Here is a 21,845-nt window from a genome sequence, read left to right as displayed (position 1 = left end):
TAAAATTTGGGGGGCATGTATAGTTTCATGTGTCTTGGGTATACACTTGGGAATGGAATGACTGGATCATGTGACTACTCTGGGTTTCACGTTTCAAGGAACTGCAACTATTTTCCGAAGCGGCTGTACTACTCTAGAGGCTCCCGTTGCTTTACAGCTTGTCCGCCGTGAAGCTGACTCTATAATCTGTCCTTTTGATTATAGCCATCCTAATGGGTATGAAGTGGTATGTCACGAAGGCACCCCCAAAACATAAACGTTTTAAATTTTTGATTAAGTTTGGGACGCCTGGGTGGCTCAGTTGGTTAAGCGTCTGACTTTCGGCTCAGGTCATGATCTTGCGGTTTGTGGGTTCAAGCCCGTGTCGGGCTCTGTGCTGACAGCTCGGAGCCTGGAGTTTGCTTCGGATTCTGTGTCTCCCTCTCTCTCTGCCCCTCTTCCGCGCACTCTCTCTTTTTCTCTCTCTCAAAAATAAACATTAAAAAATTTAAATTCTGATTAAGTTCAGTGTTTCTTCTACTTTTTTTTTTTTTCCTTTGGTTGCTTTTATGTTTTTGGTGTTGTAGCTAAGAAATCACTACTTAATTGAGGTCACAAAGATGTATTCCTATGTTTTCTTCTAAGAGTTTTACAGTTTTAACTCTTAGATTTAGATCTATAATCTACTTTGAATTAATTTTTATGTATGGTGTGAGAACTTCATTCTGTTGCATGTGGATATGCAGTTATTACCACAGCATTTGTTGAGAAGACTATTTTTCATTGAGTTGTCCTGATGTCTTTGTTGAAATCGATGAACGTGAATGTAAGGGTTTATATCTGGGTTCTTAATTCTGGTCCACCATTTGTCTATATTTCTGTCCTTACGCCAATACCACACTGTCTTTATTACGGTAGCTTTGTATTAAGTTTTGAGATATGGAAGCGTGAGTCTTCCAACTTTGTTCTGTTTTAAGATGATTTTGGCTTTTCTGGGTTCCTTACATTTACATATACATTTTAGGATCAAGTGGTCAATTACTGGGGAAAAAAAAATACTGCTGGGAATTTGAGGATTCTGTTGAACCTATAGATCAATTTGGTGAGTATTGCCATCTGATTAATATTGTCTTCCAGTCAATGAACACAGAATGTCTTCTTTAATTTCCTTCAAAAGTGTTCTGTAGGGGGTATAGCTCAGTGGTAGAACATTTGACTGTAAAAGTGTTCTGTAATTTTCAGTGTGACTTCCATTCCTTTTCTTAAATTTATTCCTAAGTATTTTCTTCTTTTTGATGCTATCATAACTGGAATAGTTTTCTTAATTTCATTTTCAGATTGTTCACTGGTAGTGTATATAAAATACAAGTGTTTTTTTGTATATTGATCTCTTACCTTATAACCTTGCTGAACTGATTTTTTTAGCTCTAGTAATTTTTTGGTGTATACAGATTCTATAGGGTTTTCTCTAGACAAGATCATGTCACCTGTAAAAAGGATAGTTTTACTACTTCCTTTCCACTCTGATGCCTTTTGTTGTTGCTGCTTAATTGCATTGGCTACAACCTCTATTCTAATGTTTAATACAAACAACCAGAACGGAGATCTTCTAAGATAGGGGAAAAGCTTACAGTCTTTCATCATTGGATATGATGTTAGCTGTGGGTTTTTCATAGATGGCGTTTATCAGATTGAAGAAGTTTTCCTTTATTTCTGTTCATTGAGTATTTTTTATCATGAAAGAATGTTAGGTTTTGTCAAATGCTTTTTTCTAGTGAGATGATCATGTAAATTTTTGTGCTTTATTCTTCTAATGTGGCGTATTACATTGATTTTCATATGTTTAATCAGCCTTGTATTCCTGGGATAAATCCCACTTAGGGCATATATACACTCTTTTCTATGTTGCTGGGTTTGATGCACTAATATTTTGTCCAGTATTTTCACTTCTATACTCAGAATGAATATTGGTGTAGTTTTTTTGGTGATGTCTTTGTCTGGTTTTGGTTATCAAGGTAACACTGGTGTTGCAGAGTCAGTTTTGAAGTGTTCCTCCTCTTTTGCTCTTTGGAAGAGTTTGCCAAGTATTGTGTTAATTTTTTAAGCATTTGGTAGAATTCACCGGTAAGCCATCTGAGCTTGAGTTTGTCTTTCTAGGAAATTTTTTGATTTCTCAATTCCGTCTCTTACTACTCTACAGTTTTAAAAGATTTTTAAAATTTAAAATGTATTTTTTATGATTTTATTTTATTATTATTTTTTTTTTCAGAGAGAGAGGGTGCAAGTGAGCGAGAGGCAGAGAAAGGGAGATGGAGAGAGAATCCCATGAGGGGCAGAGAGAGAAGTGAGGCTCACCCGAAGCAGGGCTCCTGCTCACCCAAAGTGGGGCTGGAGCTCACCAACTGTGAGATCGTGACCCGAGCCCAAGTCAGATGCTTACCCGACTGAGCCCCCCAGGTGCCCTGTTTTAATAGATTTTAATTAGCCTTTACTTGTTCTCCACTTCCTTTGACATGGCCTTTTTTCATTGGAGCCCTGAGCCTCTTGATCGTGGCAAACAACCCTGGTCAGAAAGGAATGATATTTAGCTAGTAAGTTCAGTAATACCTTCAGCAGCAGCCCCCATGTTATGTACACCGTACACCCAGTCTACGGTGTGGTCAAGGGAACAGCACTTCCTGTATTTGCCGTCGATTGACAAAGTCAGCCTGGGGGAGGAGTCCTCTTTTGCCCTGCCAGGAAACTGCCAACCAAGAGTAACTTAAGTTTATAAGTAAGAACGATCCTTCTGGCATGGAACGGAGAATGGATTAGAAGGAATTAAAGATTATAGGGAAGGGGACCGGTCAGGGAGGTGAACTGGCTGCAGGCTCTTTCCCTCTTGTTGCTCTACATCCCAGGGCGCCTGACTTCTGCCAGCTGTTTCCAAGATCCCCTAGTCAGTTGGTTGCTGCCTGGGTTTGGCCAGCAGGAAGCATTGGCAGGAAATTGGGGAGCAAGAGGAGAGAGAAGCCAGGGTATTTCTCTCTCACTCACTCGCTCGCTCTTGCTGTCTGTCTGCCTCCAGCAGCACTTTTGACAGCAGGGGCCCCAGCTGTGGGGGTCTGACAGACTTCCCCTGAGGTTTTGGCTCCCACAGGGGAGCTTCTGCTGGGTTGCGTCTCCCACCCAGTAGCCCCAGCTTCTGGGCTCTCGTAACTCCATCTCCTCTCTCGGTCCTTTCTGGCCCTCGGGATGTCAGTGGCCTCCTGACGTTTCAGAATTCTTGGATGCCACACCATCCTGTTTGTCTTTTCATCTGTTTCATCCCCTTAAATCTCTTTTATCTGTAAGAACTAGAGTGATTCTCTTGTCCTACTGGATCCGGACAGATCCTGCAAAAACCCGGGTTCCAGCAGGCCCCGGAGACGTGTGTGTTGGGGGCAGTTGCTGTGGGAAGGTGGTTGAGGGAGGAGTCAAGATGACTGGGATTTTCAGCGTCACTCACGGGGCAGAGAATGATGTTGAACCAGGTTAAGGATTACAGGAGGAGAAGCCAGCTTCCCTTGGAGGCGGGGGAAGATACTGGGTTGGAGGGGAACATGGTGATAACCTCTGTGACCGCAAGGGGGTGCTGTCCAGGGAACCGCTCTAATTCTGGAGCCTTTGCTCAGCACAGGGGTCTTTAGGCTTCGGGTTTGTTGGTCAGGATTTAGGAGCTGATTGTGTATAGAATTTGGTCACAACCCAGCAGTGGCTGAAGCTCACTCGGAGGAACACAGAGAGTGAGGAAAGGCAAGATCTGAAGCTGGAACCCTGGGGGCCCTGGGCATGTACCAGAGAAGCTCTTCCTTCAGGCAGAGTGCTCACCAGGGCTCTGGGAGGAGAGGAGGAGGGAGGCAGGTGACACAGAGCTTTTCCCTGGGGTCTACAGGGTCTAAAACACAGCACTGTACATTTGTGGCAGATTTATATTCTTAAGTAGGCTGAAGTTAAAGTGTGGTGAAAGCAGTCAGTAGACAGTGGCCTGAGTGTCAGGACAAGTCAGTCTGAGGTTTAAAAACTATGGAAAGTTACTGAGGTAATGAAGAGTGGAGCCCCCCCCCCCCAAGTTAGCCCCCCCCCCCCAAGTTAGCTTTTCCCTTACTGTTGAAGCTCAGGTTCTTGATGAGTGCTTCTGCTGAGCAAAGCAGGTCTAGGCGGGGCCAAGCAGTTTTCCAGATTCTGGAGGCTCTGTCCTGGTCTTGCTGGGGCAGCCCCATATCCTGGTCTGTCCCACCCGTGTTCTGCCCACCTGCCCTCACCCCTGCCAGGCCCATTCCCCACCTCTACTTGTCTTCTCCCTCCAACCAGGGTCTCCTCCTTTTCCCTGTGAGGAGTCCACCCCTGGTGACATGTCAGTGACCATCTCTCCAGCTCTGTTGTCCACTTCAGTCCCTCCTTCCTCTTCTACCTCTATTTATAGTTAGTACCATCCAATTTGGCATTCAGTTTTTGTTTGATGACTTCACACCTGTCACTTGCCTTTCTCAAACTAGATTGTATATTTAACTCATTAAGCTAGCAAATATGTGAGCGCCTGCTCCGGGGTGGCCTCTGAGGGCATGTCATGTCCCAACTGCTTGTTTTGTGTCCCCACATTCACGCAAGGGACAGTACTTGCCACACAGGGCTACTGGCGATGGGGTGGTTCTTTAAACATTTTCCCCTGTCAACCCTGGGGTGCACCGCTGAAGGTGAACTCTAGCCAAGTAACACAAGTTGCTTAACCGAAAGTGCCGTGTTTCCAGTGTATTCTGAAATCCTCTCCACTCTAGATAAAAATAGATTTTGGTTTGGGCCTGACATCAGACGAATCGTGTCTCTAACTCGTCTTCTACCACATTCAGCCTCAGGTCGGCTCGTCCCAGGCTGTGGACTGTGTTTCAGGTTGTAGGGCTCTAGAAACCTCTCTCCCATGGCTCCTTTTCTGTGAAAGCCAGTGACTCTTTGGATGTCCTTAATGCAGGTTTCTCCCCTGCACTGTGCTATAGCTGCTCTATTTTTCACTCTTGGGATTTGGGTGCTTTCTGCTAGGATCTCTTTGGGGCCTACGATCGTACGAAGCTGGCCAGGTTTTAAAAGATCGTTTAGTTCATACTCCTGTTGAATATTTTAAAACCAGGACTCCTGACGCCTGAGACCGTGCTCCCTCTGCCACCGCCCATCTCTTGGCTTCCATCATTTCCAAACCATGTCTGGTGTTCATTTTCTTCCCCCAAATGTTCCCGATGCTTCGGGAATGAAAAAAGCATCCAGATTTGGAAAGCTCCGAGCTCTGTGGGGGCGGGAGCGGAGCACAGCCTGTTCTGTGGAGAAGGAGGGTGTCGGATTGGGCTCCCCGGCCTCTCCCTCACGCTGGGACTGGTGAAGAAGGGCGGCAAGTTGGGGCGGGGCCCGGGCGGGGCCTCCCTGGCCAGGGCCCTGAGCCTTGAACGAGGCAGAGGCCCCCAACTGCCCTACAGGGTACGCGGCAGCCTCACTAGCCAGGGAGAGGGCCTCAGCTTCGGCGAGCGCCTACTGTGTGCCGGCTTCTGGGATCCTAGTAGCAGGTTATTAATGGTAATTACAGCATTAAAGATGATTCCTTCTAAATACCATTCTAAGCCCTTGCCCTTCAGCGCCCTTAATGCTCACAGCAACCCTGTTAGATAGAAGCTGGTAAGGTCCCCATTTAAGAGGAGGGGTGAAGGGTGGGTGAAGTGTCTAGGCCCTTCCAGCCCCTGGCCCTTTTTCCCCTGCCTTCTAGACTGGGGCTGGTGCATTGTGTGGGTAGGGACCCCCGGGTCACCTCCAGAGACTGCCCAGGCCTCACTCAAGAGGCCGAGTCCACGCTGGGGTCCTGGGGGTGCCTTGCCTTGGTGCCAAGCCGACTTTGCAGGAGCTTCTGGAAAACTTCCATCTCCCTGAACACAGCACAGACAGCACTCGGGGTTCTTATTTAAGCAGTAGAGTTCTGTGGTTCGGTGAGCACGTTCCAGAACCGGAATTCCACAGACGGCCTCGAGCGAGGCCACCTGCTCAAGGCTCTGTCGCGGGCCACTCCAACAGGGACGGCGGCCAGCGGCCGCGCCGGGGCTTCCAAGCCGAGCCGGCCGCCGCCGCCAGGGGGCGCCGGAGCCGCGTGCTTGCCGGGCTCCCGGGGCCGCGCATGCGCAGGGAGCGCCTCAGCGTCCCGTCTCCGCGCTGGTCCTGCCCGCCTCCGCGGGCCTGCGGCAGGCAGCGGACTCGCGGGGCAGGCCCTGACATTTGGGTCGTTCTGAGATTCCACGCGAGGTCAGGGGTCGGAGGAGAGGGGTGAACTTGCCAGGCTTCATTAAGTCCGTGAGCCGCCCGAGGAACTCCAGGCCGGTTTCTGGAAGCCCAGCCTCCAGGGGCAAGGGGGCCTCTCTAGCAGGTGCAGACCCGGCCGGGCCTTTGCTGTTGTCCCGCAGGCGTCCGCAGTGCCCAGTACCCGGAGACATTCAGTGCGTGCATCGCTTTAAGAAGGAAAGGGATGTACCAGTATGTATGCCGATAGTGGAGGTTTAGCAGGAGTTAACATGCCTTCTTTTTATCACCGACCGAACTCCCCTCCCCGGTTATAATTAGGACTGTAGAAGCCCAAGGAAGATTTTCCTGGAGTAGTGGTTGGTAGATTAATGTACCAGTCTTGAAGTGACAGTGTCTAGGCCTGACCTTTATGAATTGCATATCTGCTAACGACCGTGACCTTCTAGGTATCCCGGAGGTGTGCAGCACAGACAAGTAACCATTGACAGTGTCTCTTCCCTGGCAGAAGAATTCTCCAGTCCAGTGGGGGGCCCGTGTTCCAGCTACCGGGGACCTGCTCTGGTAGTTAGCTCATCGGAGCAGGGCTCAGGGCTGGCTCTACCGATACCCTCTATGTGACCTTGGGCAGATAACCCTCTATGTGACCTTGGGCAGATGGGGAGCCCTCTCTGAGCATAGATTTTTTCATCTGCAGAGTGAGCAGAGAAGATAGGGGAACCTTTCTTTTTTCCTTGAGAAGTTGCCTGCCTGCCTGCCTTCCTTCCTTCCTTCCTTCCTTCCTTCCTTCCTTCCTCCTCTTACTATTTTTTGAAGCCTTGAGATCCCTTTGGTACCGGGAAAAAAGTAGTTTTATAGAAAAGTAGATGGGTAGGGGTGCCTGGGTGCTCTCTCTCTCTCTAATAAGTAAACAAATAAGTTACTAATAAATGAACAAACTTAAAAATTTTTTAAAAAGAAAAAAAGGAAAGTCGATGGGTGGAGGTAACAGGGTGATAGAGTTGGGGCTAGGGAAGGCCTTGCCGAGTGCTGGCTTTTGCCAGTGTGCCAAACCCAGAAAAAGTGATGGCCGAGGCCAGGGCCTGGGAGGTTCCTGCATCAGAAGCCTTCCCGCTCCTGATCTCTGGCCTCCTCCCGGCCAGATGTAACCATGCTCCCACTAGCGGGAGGCTGCATGCTCTGTGGCTGCTCATCTCAGGTTGCTAGTCAAAGCTTCCTGTTTATATTTAGATGGTGTGAGAAGTGTAAGAGCCCTTTTATTGCCACTGACCCATATTCATATTTAATGTTGGTTGTGTTAATAGGCTCCTCATCGGTTCTCATTTTGGAAAGCAAGCAGAGACTCAAAGAGACCAAAGAAAGTTTGGGGGCTGGAATCTGAGGCGAAGGTCCACGGAGGTGCTTGTCCTCAGTTTCTCTGTGATACCTATTCTGTCTCAGTCACTGCACTGCTTCCATTGTTTTGAGAATGTCTTTCTCCCCCATTGCACTAGAGGTGAGCTTCTCGAGGGAGAAGACCATGGCCCAGCCCTCAGCAGAGCACTGCCCACAGGTGGTGCTCAGTGAGAATTCTAGAAGTGAAGAAAGGACCAGCACATCTGGTCACTGGCAGCCCTCGCTCCTTGCTGGAGTTGGGGCGCCCAGGGCTTGCGCTTTGCACTGTGGGGATCCCTTGTCTACTTTTCTTGGGAAAGAAACTAAAGCCGAGACCAGAGTTTACACGGCATCGTGAATGCTTGGGGTTGAGGGTGTATGCGTATAACTCTGCGTGGTGGGAGTATGGGTGATTCTTCTTCTCAGTGCTTTTCTGCCTTTCTCAGATACTTCTAAAAAAGGATAAGGTTCGTCATTGTCCCCAAGAAAGGTGCTTGTTGGTAGTAGTAGTTACTGTTTATCAAGGACTTACTTCCCTCTGTGCTAGGCACCCGGCTAAGCCTCAGAATATTCTCGTTTACTTGATGAGGAAATAGAGGCTCCAAGATGTTGAGCAGCTTTCTCAAAGCCACGGAGCTAATAAATGGAGAAGCAAGGGTTGGAGTTGAGAGGCCTGTGTACTCAGAAGCCCATGTACTTTCATTCCTTAATGTTTTACCTAGCAGTGTGGCAGTTAGATAGTAATGCGATTTTTTTTTTTTTAAACAAAGACTGAAAGTAATACAACAAAACATAGGATTACCCCATGTTCTGTATCAGTTTTATTCTAGGGATATAGCCAAGAGAATGGAAAACACTTAGGATGAGCGCTGACTCACCGTTGCACAACTGAAAGTAACATAACACTGTTAACTGTCCTGGAATTAAAGTAAAAACACTTAATGAAAAACAAAACAAAATAAAGAACAAATGTTAGAACAACAACAAGGAGAAAACGTGTGTCCATACAAAAATCAGTGCATGACTATTAACAGCACCATTTTCCATAATATCTAAAAACTGTAAATGGTCATCAACCGATGAATGGATAAAGTGTTATACCTGTACCATGGAATATTATTCAGCAATAGAAAGGAATGGAGTATTTGGAACTAGATACAGATGCTGGTCATACAATATTGTGAATGTACTAAATGCCAGCGAGTATTAAAAAATGGCTAATTTTGTGTTGCGTGAATTTCCCCTCAATTAAAAAAAGGAATGAAGTTCTGATACTTGATACGAGAGGTATGAACCTTTCGAAAAAAACACACCAAGTGAAAGCAGCCAGAAGCAAAAGGTTTCATACTGTATGATTCCATTTATGTGAACTATTCAGACGGGGAAAATCCCTAGAGACAGAAAGTGGATTAGTGGCTACCAGGGTCTGGGAGGAGGGTGCTCTGGGGAGGAGCCGCTAATGAGTGGGATTTCTTTTTGGGTGATGAAAATGTTCTTGAGTTAGCTAGCAGCGATGGTTCCACAACTAGGCGGATATACTAACACCACTGAATCATGATGTTTTAAACAGGTGATTGTGGTATATAAGTAATATCTCAGTAAAGCTGTCATTAAAATCTGTATACAAATAATATAACAAATGACTATGATGCTCCCACTTGGAGACCTTCCAGCCTGCTGTTACCTAAAGATAACAGTGGTGTAGGGAATGATCATGGTAGTTACTGTTTTTCAGGTGCTTAGTATGTGTCGGGTACTGTTCCAAGCACAGGACGTTTTTACACAGAAAGTCACCTGTGGATTGGAAAACCAGGGAGTCTGACTCCAGACCCAAGTTCTTAATCACTACACAGCACTGCTTTACATATAGAGGCAGGTAAATCAGAGACCAGAGAGTGTAATGTGAGACCTAAAGTCAAGTAATAGCATCTGGCTGGAACCCTAGCTCTGCCACTTACTAGTTGCATCATCTTAGGTGAGTTACTTAATAGCACAGAGACCAGTTCCCTCATCTCTCAAAGGGGATGATAGTAAATCCTCCCTCATAGCATTCTTGCGAAGGGTACAGAAATTATGTCAAACTCTCAGAAGTGCCTCATGTGTAGGTGTGCAGCTAGTACTCACTAAGGGTTGTTATTACTCTTATGTTGTTACGAAGTAGTGATTTAACGAACGTCATTCAAATTGCAAATTTCATTTGGCGAGCGTTTCAGGTCGAGTTTATGTCTCACTTGCTCACAGAATTGTGGAAGGGGCACTGAAAGATGGTCTGCTGTAGCAGGTGAGTGTGTAATTCAGGGTCTGGCATCTTCTTTTGTGAGCGATGTGTGTGCGTTGTGTGTGTGTGTAAGTGTATATACATGTACACCTTCTAAGAAGAATATGCTGACTCTGGAAAGAAGACAGCAGTTTCTTTTTTTTTTTATTTTTTTTTATTTTTTTTATTTTTTTAAATTTTTTTTTTTTTCAACGTTTATTTATTTTTGGGACAGAGAGAGACAGAGCATGAACGGGGGAGGGGCAGAGAGAGAGGGAGACACAGAATCGGAAACAGGCTCCAGGCTCTGAGCCATCAGTCCAGAGCCCGACGCGGGGCTCGAACTCCCGGACCGCGAGATCGCGACCTGGCTGAAGTCGGACGCCCAACCGACTGCGCCACCCAGGCGCCCCAGAAGACAGCAGTTTCTAAAAGCATCTGGAAGGGGCCAACCGAGGCCCCCAGCCCAGAGACCACTAAAAATCATAGAAGCCCTGGATTGATGGGGACTTCACAAGAAGTCTAGGTCAGCCATCCCCTCCCTTACCCCCACCAGCATTTGGTGGTTTCCATTGGCTTTCTCCTCCCTACACCCTACACAGTGGCTTGTCCTTCCACTGAGTTGAGTACATGTGACACCTGGTGGGAACCTGGCCATTCTAGAGGTGAGAACACAGGACCAACAATCTGGAGCTGCCTTTGCCAGGACTTGGATTTGAAGATCTGGAATCTCTTTTCCTGAATTTCTTTTCAGCCTTGGGAATTGAGATCCCTGGAAATCGTCTTACTGTCTTTGAAGGCCATACCACAGGGCTGGGTTATCAGAGACAGTGTATTATAATAAAGTTTTCCGGGTACTTCTAGTTATACACTCCCTTATAGGTCATGTTACAGCCGAGCGTCAGGGTCTGGCTTCCAGAGATGTGGTTAAGATAAATGAGGAAACAATGCCTAATGTTGTAGTCCCTAATTCATATGATTATATTTTATAGGCTTTTATTGTGTTGCATAACTTTATAAGAAATCAATTCCTTGTTCATTTCAATGCGATTAAAAAATTCAAAATATTGGTTTTGGCTGTTCTCTGAAGTTGTGCAGCTGAAGCTGGTATCCCGGTGGCTGAGCCCTTCCTGACACAGACAAAGTGTGGGAGGCCCAGTGACCCACAGAGCTGTCCAGGGAGGCACAGCTCTTGGTGGGAGAGATCACTGCCTTTGGGCTCTGGACTTCGACTTCTGTGTCTTTACAGTTTGAAACTCATTTTTATCGTCATTACTCTTATCAGACACTGAATATGCTGTCAGCAGCATATTCTGGCTATTCGAGACTGGCTATTGTGAGTAGGGTTTTGTGGTCTGATAGACCAGGGGTCAAAACTTGACTTTATCATAAAATTCACTAGCTGTGGAGCCCGAAGTTCAGTCTTATCTGTAAGGTGCTGTTAACACCCTCCTTGCATGGTGGCTGTGGGGATTATAAATGGTGCGTGTCAGCCCTAGACATAGTGCTGGGTGCTGAGTAGGGCCTTGATAAATGAGCCTTTATCATTATTGAAACTGTTTAGTCTTACATACCCAGACCAGGCTCCTCACTGAGGGTTCTCAAATTTGAACAGTCCCAAACGAATTTGGGGTGGTTCCCCCTCAGCGATCGCTGGAGTTTTGGCCAGTGAGATGTGCAGCTGGCCGCTTCCTCAGCCAGCCCTCCAGGGATACATAGCCCTTGTGGAGATAAACTGGAGCTCCCTTTCAGAGGTGAGGAAACCTTGCTGCAGAAGGAAACCAAGGATGGAGAGTCCAGGTTGCTATGTTAGATGTTCTCTAGGCCACACCTAAATGGAGCAGTTCAGAGGCTGCACACATTTGAGCTTTTAAAAGTGTCCGCTGGGGCGCCTGGGTGGCGCAGTCGGTTAAGCGTCCGACTTCAGCCAGGTCACGATCTCGCGGTCCGTGGGTTCGAGCCCGGCGTCAGACTCTGGGCTGATGGCTCAGAGCCTGGAGCCTGTTTCCGATTCTATGTCTCCCTCTCTCTCTGCCCCTCCCCCATTCATGCTCTGTCTCTCTCTGTCCCAAAAATAAATAAACGTTGAAAAAAAAAAATTTAAAAAAATAAATAAATAAAAGTGTCCGAGGTCCTCAGCCGGCTCCCTGCAGCCTAGCCCCCTCCCCCCGCACCCCCCCCCCCCCCGTGACGTCCCTTTGGTCTGCTGGTGGCCGTGTGACCCCTTTGCCTTCCGACACCCCTCCTGCTGCATCAGACTTGGCAGTCTTGGTTTCTCCCCTCAGAATATTCCCTGGGACAGGACACATTTGCCCAGCTCCCAGGCCTTCTTATAGTTTCCTCCTGGCCCCTGCACAGACCTTTTGGTTGTCGCTTCATTCTTCTGAGGCTTTCTTTCTCCACAAGATTGGAGGGAGCATGGTGTCTATTAACCAGGACCACACAGGCTTCTGTACACGGAAGGGCTTCGAAAGCAGTCAGGTGTGATCTAAATGATTTTCTGATCACTAATTTATTTAAGCGTGTTACCCTTCATAGGAGGGACCTTTCGGAAGTGAGTGTACTTGTGGGCCTCCCCTCCTGTGGCAGGGGGATGCATTTTGGGTCCAGTGGCTATTCTGCATTTTTGAAATTGTAGCACACGGTCCGCTACTGTTTTCATCCATGCTTTAAAGTTGGCCTCGATGATTGGGCAGGGAACTGTTGATTTCCACTCTTTGTATGCAGCTTTGATTTTGGAGGCACAGAGCTTATCAAGATGTGCATTGGACATTGCTGTCACACCAGCTATTTGTCAAGTCTGTTCTTCACTATTTTTTTGGTCATGCATTTCTTTGGGAAAAAGAAAGTAGCTAAAATCATTATTGATGATAGCTTTCCAAACTGACAGGGTGTCATCTGACATTTTAATGGGGGCCAGTTTGGACCATGACCTCAGGACTTGCTTCTCAGACAGTGTTGATCTGATCCCAGATGCTTGAAAATTTATAGTCTAGTCGAGAGGCCCTGTAAGTAGCTTTTGACAGAGAATTAAATATCCTGGAGCTGAGCTGCATAGCCACGAATTCACTGTGGTAAATCAAGGCTCTGCTGTTGCTCTGAGGTGTGCCCAGTGACACATGGAAAGAGTGTCATAGCATTTGGGAGAAGGAAAGGAATAATGTTTACCATAAAGAGCCCCCTACTAAGAATGATTCCTTGCCAGGGACCTATTTGCCAGCTCAGACCTTGGGTGTCCACATATCTCCCGAATTAGAACACAGACCCACAGAAAACACCGGTGTCTCCTCACTGTGGAGGATTAAGTTGTGGAACTGGTTTGAGTGTTCCTACTAACTATGAGTGTTGATGGATTGCAAGCCTAGATGACTGGATTTCAGATATTTCAGACCCCCAAATACAGATGATAGATAAACTGTGCTGAACCGGAATTGGCTTTTCTTTGATTTGGTGGGTTTGGCGGGTCCCTGAAGGTCGTCTTCATGAGCGTTAGTGGTCAGGGTCCAGCCTGCAGTGATACAAAGTGCCGCAGGATAGACCCCCCCCCCCGCCCCCCAACCTTTTTCTTTTTCCTGGCCCTTCAACACACTCTGGAGATTTTTTTTCCTTTATATTAAATTCCCGATAACGACTTGCACATTATTTGGTCATTTTTCATACAAGCAGAAGGCAGATTATGGAACCATTGATCTCTTTTTGTTTTCCGGTGGTTTAAATTTTGCACAAGTGAGCACTTAAAGCATGTCAAGGAAGCTCCAGTCAAGCACACGCTTCAGAGTAGTTCCAGAGCTGCTCTGGCAAACGGTGAATTTGTTTAGTTTGGTTTGCTTTGGTTTTTGAGTGTGAGGCAGTTTGTTGTGGTAGTAATAATACCTTAACAATAATCATAGCAAACCCTTCCTGAGTGCTTTCTATAAATAAACTCAACTAATACTCCCATTGAATTTGTTCAATTAAAATTTTTTTTTTTACGTTTTATTTTCGAGAGAAAGAGAGACAGAGACACAGCACAAGCAGGGGAGGGGCAGAGAGAGAGGAAGACACAGAATCTGAAGACAGTGTCCAGGCTCTGAGCTGTCAGTACAGAGCCTGACGCGGGGCTCGAACCCACAAACCAGGAGATCATGATCTGAGCCGAAGTCGGACGCTTAACCAACTGAGCCACCCAGGCGCCCCAGAGTTTGTTCAATTTCTCTTGTATGCTCCTCCAAAGAAAATTTCAAGAGGCTATAGCAGAGTTCACACTGGAGAGAGGCTGCATAGTGATTTTTTTGCAACTGCGTAAACAAATTTGACTCTAAATGGGAAAGGAATGAATATTGAACATTCTAGGACTGAAGGGGCGTTAAAACAGGAATTAGAACTGTATTCCTTCCATTTAAAAATTTAGTGGAGACATGGAAGATAAGAATAGACATAAGTTGGGGCACCTGGGTGGTTCAATCGATTGAACATCCTGTTCTTGGTTTCAGCTCAGGTCATGACCCCAGGGTCATGGGATCGAGCCTTCCATTGGGCTCCATGCTGAGCATGGAGCCTGCTTAAGATTCTCTCTCTCTCTCTCTCTCTCTCTCTCTCTCTGTCCCTCTCCCCTGCTCACATGCTTTCTGTCTCTAAAAAACAAACAAAAACAAACCAAGAAACAAAAAATACATGTAAGTCAAGTTTCTAGAAATGAAAACTGTAATGTCTGGGATGCAAAATACACTGGATATGATTAATGGCAAATTAGACATTGAAGAAACTAATGAACTTGCAGGCGTAGTAGTAGAAACTATCCATAATGAAACAGAGAGAAAAATATTCCTTTCAAAAAGTGGAGAGAGCAAACGTGAGCTATGGAATAAGTGGCCTCATGTGTGTGTGATTGGAGTCCCCTAATAGGATGGGTAGCGTAAAAGATTTTTGAAGAAATAATGGTTGAACACTTTTCAGATTTTATGAAAACCATAATTCCTCAGATCTAGAAAGCTCAGTGAAGCCCGAGCATAAGAAACATGAAGAAAACTGAACCAAAACACTTAATAATCCAAATTGCTCACAACCAATGATAAAGAGAAAATCTTAAAAGCAGCCAGAAAAAAAAAAAAATACACATTACGTGTAGATGGACAAACATAAGGGAGATTTATTGTCAAAACCCATCCAAGTTCATAATCGTGGTAGATTTACTGTCAGAAACCATGAAAGTGAGAACACAAGCAGAGTGACACCTTTAGAGCGCTGGTGGGGGACATGGGAATGAACTATCGGCCCTGAATTCCATACTTAGTGAAAATATCTCTCAAAAAACGAGGCCCCAGAAAGCCTTTTCCAGACATACAGTGGCTGAAAGAAATCATCATTAGCTGAACTGCAACTCCAAGAAATGTTAAAGGAGGCCCTTTAGGTAGAAGGAAGATGGTGCCAGGAGGAAATACAAATCCATGCAAAGGAACGAAGTCATAACTATATCGATGGCTGTGTGTGTTCTTCCTTGGTCTTTAAATGTCTTTAGCATGTAATTGATCATTTCAATAAAAATGAGAACTATGTAGGGTGGGACTTAGAACCTACGTGAAAGTAAAGTGTGTATAATAAGAGAATAAAGACTGGAGAGAGTTAAATGAAAGTATGCAATGGTGAAGGTGCTGTACTGTATGAGATGTGGAGTACTGTCACTTGAAGTAGACCGTGATGAGTTAAACCCTAAAGCCACCACTGACAGTTCTCGGAGACGTCAGTACCCGTTTCAATACGTGATAGAACGAGTACACAGTTGATTGGTCAGTAAGGATAGAAGACCTTGGAACAAAGCAGTCTACTGATTTGACCTAACTGACATTTATGTGGCACTCCACCCAGCAACAGAACACACAGTCTTTTTAAGTGTAATGAAACACTTACCAAGATTGACCATATTCTGGGCCAGAATTTTGATTCAAGTTTTAGCAAATTAGAAGGGTTCAACTATGTTCTCTGGCCTGTGTTAGGGATCCTTAAGACCAATTCTCAGGTCAGTGATTCACTAGAAAGACTCGCAGAATTCAGAAAAGTTGTTATGCTCACGGCTTCAGTCAATTACAACAAAGTTTACAGATTACAATATGTAAAGGGAAAAGGCGCTTAGAGCAGAGTCTGGGAGAGGCCAGGCTCAATCTTTCAGTGGTCTTCCCCCAGTGGGGTCATATGGACAGCACTTCATTCTTCCAGGAAGGTTGTGGAACAACACCTACGGAGTATTGCCAGTCAGGGAAGCTCATTCAAACCTTGGCGTTTAGGGTTTTTATTGGGATTCTGTTATGTAGAAATGGAGCACCCATGGAACTGACTTTAATTATTCGGTTTTTACTATTTCCAGAGGTCAAACGGATATAGGGTGGCCCAAGGCCTTCACCATAAATCACATTATAAGTATAACTATCTGGTGTGACCCAGATTAACAAAGACACTCTTATCAGGTACGATTTTCCAGGATCCTAGAGGTTGTTCCCCAAGAGCTGCACAAGGGCCAGTCCTTTCTTCGGAATGTGCGGAGTTCGAACATCCCACAGACCATAATGGAATTAATTTAGGAATCAATAATAGAAAGATCTTGGGAAAATCCCCAAGTATTTGGCAACTAAATAATACATTTCTAAAGCAGAAATCAAAAGTTAAATTAGAAAGTGTTGTGAACTGAATGAAAAAAAAAAACATAACATATCAGTATTTATAGGGTACTGCTAAAGCAGTACTTGGGGAGAAATTTATAGCTGAATGCCTATATTAGGAAAGAAAAAAGGTCTCAGATTTATCCTTTAGCATTCACTTTAAGAAATAAGAAAAGGAAGAGTAGATCAAGTTCAGTGTATACAGAAGAAAGGGAATAGTGAAAACCAGAACAGAAATAAAGGAAATAGAAAACAGGAAAACAATCAGTGAAACTGATTGAAAAATCAGTGAAACCCCAATCAATGAAGTCAAAAGATCTTTATTGAGAATTTCAATAAAATGGATAAACCGTTAGCTAGACTGTCCAGGATAAAAAGAGAGAACACAAGCTGCCTTGATCAGAGCTTCTATAGATTTTAAAAGGATCAGGGAATATTCTAAACAGCACCATGTCAGTAAATTTGACAAGTCAGAAGAAATGGACAAATTACTTGAAAGATATAAACTACCAAAGCTCATGTAAGGAGAACGGGATCATCTGAACAACCCTATATCAAAGACATTGAATTTGTAGTTAAAAGCTTCCCACAGAGAAAACTCTAGGTCCAGATGGCTTCCCTGGTAACTTCTCCCAAAAACTTAAGAACAAAATAACAATTCCATGCCAACTCCTCCTGAAAATTGAAGAGGAGGGAATATTTCTCAAGTCATTTTATGAAGTTAGCATTTATACAAATCCCAAATCCATTACAAGAAAACTATGGATGAATATTCCTCATGTACAGAGATGGAAAAAATTTTAAGCAAAATTTTAACAAATCAAATCTGACAGTATAAAAAAAGATAATACATCATGGTCAGTGGGGTTTATTTCAGGAAAGGAAGTTTGTTTTAATATGTGAAAGTCAGTCAGTGTAATTCACCAGATTAAAAAACTAAAGGAGAAAAAAGCCATCTGATTATCTCAGTGGACACAGAAAAAGGATTTCAGAAAATTCAGCATCTATTCTTGATATTAACTCATAGTAAAATTGGTGTAGAAGAGATCTTCCTCAGCCTGATAAAGGGCATCTGTGAAATACTCACAATTAACATCAAACTTAATGGTGGAGGGCTGGTGCTTTTTCCCTAACATCAGGAATGAGGTAAGGATTTCTGACCTCACCACTACATTCAGCATTGTACTGGAGGTTCTTTGCAGTAAGGCATAAGGCAGTACCTAGAAATAAAAGGCATCCGGATTGGAAAGGATGAAGCAAAACTGCCTTTTATTTGCAAACAACGTGAGTATTTTTGTAGAAATTCTGAGGGACCCTACGGGACCCTACAAAAATGGTGGTAGAATAAGTGAATTTAACAAGGTTACAGATTTCAAGATCCATATTCAAAAATTTATTGTAGTTTTATATATAGCAGTGAACAAAAGGAAATTGAAATTAAAACAGTATCATTTTTAACACCATGACAAATATGAAATATTTAAGGGTAAATCTGTGGAAGGGTTTGCAAGGCACGCACACTGGAAACTACAAACCATTGCTAAGAGAAGTTAAAGACCTACAGAAATGAAGAGACATACTGTGTTCATGAGTCAGAAAACTCGATATTGTTAAGATGCCAGTTCTTCCCAAATGGATCTATAAATTCAACACAATCTCCATCAAAAGCCCAGCCAACTTAAAAAAATATATTGACAAGAAGATTTCATGTGGAAGTGTAAAGGACTAAGAATAGCCCCCCCCCCCAAAAAGAACCTGATAAATGGGAACAAAATTGGAACACTAACACTGCTTTCAAGATTTATAAAGGTGCTGTAGTCAAGACAGGGTGCTTTTGGCATAAATATAGACAATTGGCTCATTGAAACAGAATAGAGAGTCTAGAAAAAGACTCACATGTATATCCCCATCTGATTTTTCACAAAAGTGCAAAGGCAATTCCATGTGAAAGAAAAATCTTCGATAAGTAGTACATTTGGATGTCTATCTATAAAGAAGTAAACTGCGATCTCTATCTTGCAACATATACAAAAAATATTTATTCTTTAAATGTTTATTTTTATTTTTGAGAAAGAGAGAGAGAGAGAGCATGTGTGCAAGCAGGGGAGGGGCACAGAGAGAGAGAGAGAGAGAGAGAGAGAGAGAGAGAATCCAAAGCAGACTCCATGCCAACAGTAGTGAGCTCAATATGGGGCTTGAACTCACGAACCATGAGATCATGCCTAAGGCGAAGTTGGATGCTCAACTGACTGAACCACCCAGGCAGCCCTACAAAAATTATTTTAAAATAGATCATAGACCTAGATGTAAAACCTACCCTATAAAAATTTCACAAGAACGTATAAGAAGAAAAGCCTTTGGGGGCACCTGGGTGGCTCAGTTGGTGAAGTGTCCAACGTCAGCTCAGGTCATGATCTCGTGGTCCGTGGGTTTGAGCCCCACGTCAGGCTCTGTGCTGACAGCTCAGAGCCTGGAGCCTGCTTCAGATTCTGTGTCTCCCTCTCTCTCTGCCCCTTCCCTGCCCACACTCTGTCTCTCAAAAGTAAACACTTCAAAAAAAAAAAAAAACAAAAAACAAAAAAAAACAAAAGCCTTTGTAACCTTGGGTTATGTAAATATTTCTTAGATAGGAAACCCAAAGCACAGTCTATAAGAGAAAATGTTGATAAGTTTGACTTCATCAAAATTTAAGATTTCTGATCTTCAAAAGACATATTAAGACATGTCTTAACATTATAGATGAGAGAAAATATTAGCAAATCCCACATCTGATAGAAAACTTGTATTCAGAATATTTAAAGAACTCTTAAAAGCTCAATAATAAGAGAACAAACAACCCAGTAAAAATGGATAAAGGATTTTAATAGACATTTCTTCAAAGAAGATCTATGAATAACAAGCACGCGAAGAGATGGTTAGTTTCATTAGTCATTATGGAAACACCCATCAAAATCACAATGAGATCACTTCACACCCGCTAGGACGGCTCCAATAAAACAGACAATAATGAGTGTTGGCGAGGATGTGGAGAAACTGGACCCCCCCCTAAACTGTAAGATGCTATTGCCACTTTGGAAAACAGTTTAGTATTTCTTAAATAATGAAACATAAATTTATTATCTGACCCAATAATTCCACTTCTAAGTGCATACCCATTGAAAGAGAATTGAAAAGATCTGTCCACACAAAAAATTATACATGAATGGTCATAGCAGCATTATTCATAATAGCCAAAAGGTGGAAACAACCCAAAGGTCCATTAGTGGCAAGTGGGCAGGTAAAATGCAGTCTATCCATACAACAATACAAAGAAATGGAGTACTGTTGTAATTTGGATGAATATCGAAAACCGTATGCTAAGCAAAAGAAGCTAGACACAAAAGACCACATATTAAATGATTCTGTTTTTATGAAATGTCCAGAAAAGGTAACTCTCTGGAAACAGAAAGCAAATTAGTGGTTCCCTGAGGCAGGGGGTGGGCAGAAAGGATCACTGGGGGATGACGGAAATGTTCTACAACTGAACCGTGTTGATGGCTGCACAGCTCTGAGTTTATTAAAAGCTGTTGAGGGTGTGATCAGAGCAGGGGGCCTGAAGAAATGGCTCTTCTGTTTACAACACACCCAACAGGAATCTGGGTTCGTTGTGACAAGGGGCACAAACCTTGTGGCTTTCCTATGAACGGATACCCTACATGTGTCAAAAAATAAAAATAAAATAAGATAAAGGTTGTTGAATTGCATACTTAAACTGAGTGAATTTTATGGCACATAAATTATCCCTCAGTAGAGGTTTGTTTGTTGTGTTTGGAAAAAGTGGTATAGAGTAGTTAGGACAGCCTAATATTGTGGAAAGAATAGACAAATAAATGCATGGAACAGAACAGAGAGGCCAGAAATAAACCCATTCAACTATAGCCAACTGATTTATTTTAATGAGGATATGAAACTTTTATTTATTATTTTAGAGAGGGGGAGAGAGAGAGAGAGAGAGAGAGAGAGAGAGAGAGAGAATGTGAGTAGGGGAGAGGCGCAGATGGAGAGAGAGAGAATCCCAAGCAGACTCCATGCTCTGTGCAGAGTGCAATGTAGGGCTTGATCCCACGACCCTGGGATCATGACCTGAGCAGAAATCAAGAGTTGGACGCTTAACCGACTGAGCCACCCAGATGTCCCATATAATCCACTGATTTTTGATAAAGGCACAAAAGCAATTCAGTGGGGGAAAGATAGTTTCTCCAACAAATGGTGCTGGCACAACTGGACATCCACATGCAAAAGAGAAAAATCTAGACACAAACTTTACACCTTTCACAAATGTTAACTCAAAATGGATTAGACCTAAGTAGAAAACGCAAAGCTGTAAAACTTCTAGAAGATAACATACGGAAAAAAAACCTAGGTGACCTTAGGTTTGGCAGTGGGGTTTTAGATACCACACCAAGATCACAGTCCGTGAAAAAAAAGATTGATAGGCTTTATTAAAACTAAAACCTCTCGTTCTGTGAAAGACATTGTTCAGAGAATGAAAAGACAAGTCATAGACTCTAATAAAATACTGGCAGATATTTGCAAATATCCGATAAATGAATTGTATCCAAAATATACAAAGAAATCTTAAAACTCAACCATAGGAAAATAAACAACCCAATTGAAAAAAGGGCAAAAGATCTGACCAGACACTTCACCAGAGGAAGTATACAGATGGAAAATAAGAATGAGAAAATATGCTTAGCATCATTTGTCTTTAGGGAATTGCAAATTATGAGGAGATACTACCACATACCTATTAGAATGACTAAAATCCAGAAAACTGGTAACACCAAGTGCTGACAAGGATGCTGAGAAATACTAAGTCTCATTCATTGCTGGTGAGAATGCAAAATGGTACAGCCACTTTGCAAGACAGTTTGGCACTTTCTGACAAAGCTAAAAATATTACTGCTTCAAAGTTATTTGTAAACAAAATATGTTTATGTAGCTATTAAAAAAATTTTTTTTAACGTTTATTATTGAGAGACAGAGAGACACAGAGCATGAGCAGGGGAGGGGCAGAGAGAGAGGGAGACAGAATCCGAAGCAGGATCCAGGCTCTGAGCTGTCAGCACAGAGCCTGTCGCGGGGCTCGAACTCACAAACTGCGAGATCATGACCTGAGCCGAAGTCGGTCGCTTAACCAACTGAGCCACCCAGGCACCCCATTTATAACTATTTCTTACAGAGTCTCACTCTTGGTATTGATTGACCCATTTGAATTGAAGACTATGTTCACACAAAAACTTGCACGTGAATGTTTATAGCAGCTTTATTTGTAA

At 43.8% G+C, this 21,845-nt stretch overlaps 1 protein-coding gene and 1 non-coding gene across 8 annotated transcripts in view; both read left to right on the top strand.

The window, feature by feature from the left end:
* TTC7B (tetratricopeptide repeat domain 7B) overlaps nt 1-21,845 on the top strand; it is a 256,147-nt gene that overhangs the window by 41,043 nt on the left and 193,259 nt on the right. The window lies entirely within an intron of this gene.
* LOC123584723 lies at nt 20,100-20,229 on the top strand. The gene has a single exon (XR_006705669.1). It is a non-coding gene; the product is annotated as a small nucleolar RNA SNORA11 (small nucleolar RNA).

The sequence above is a fragment of the Leopardus geoffroyi genome, chromosome B3, assembly GCF_018350155.1.
Source record: "Leopardus geoffroyi isolate Oge1 chromosome B3, O.geoffroyi_Oge1_pat1.0, whole genome shotgun sequence".
Lineage (NCBI taxonomy): Eukaryota > Metazoa > Chordata > Mammalia > Carnivora > Felidae > Leopardus > Leopardus geoffroyi.
Note: the sequence above shows the minus strand (reverse complement) of the source record. Positions and strands in the feature narration are given on the sequence as shown.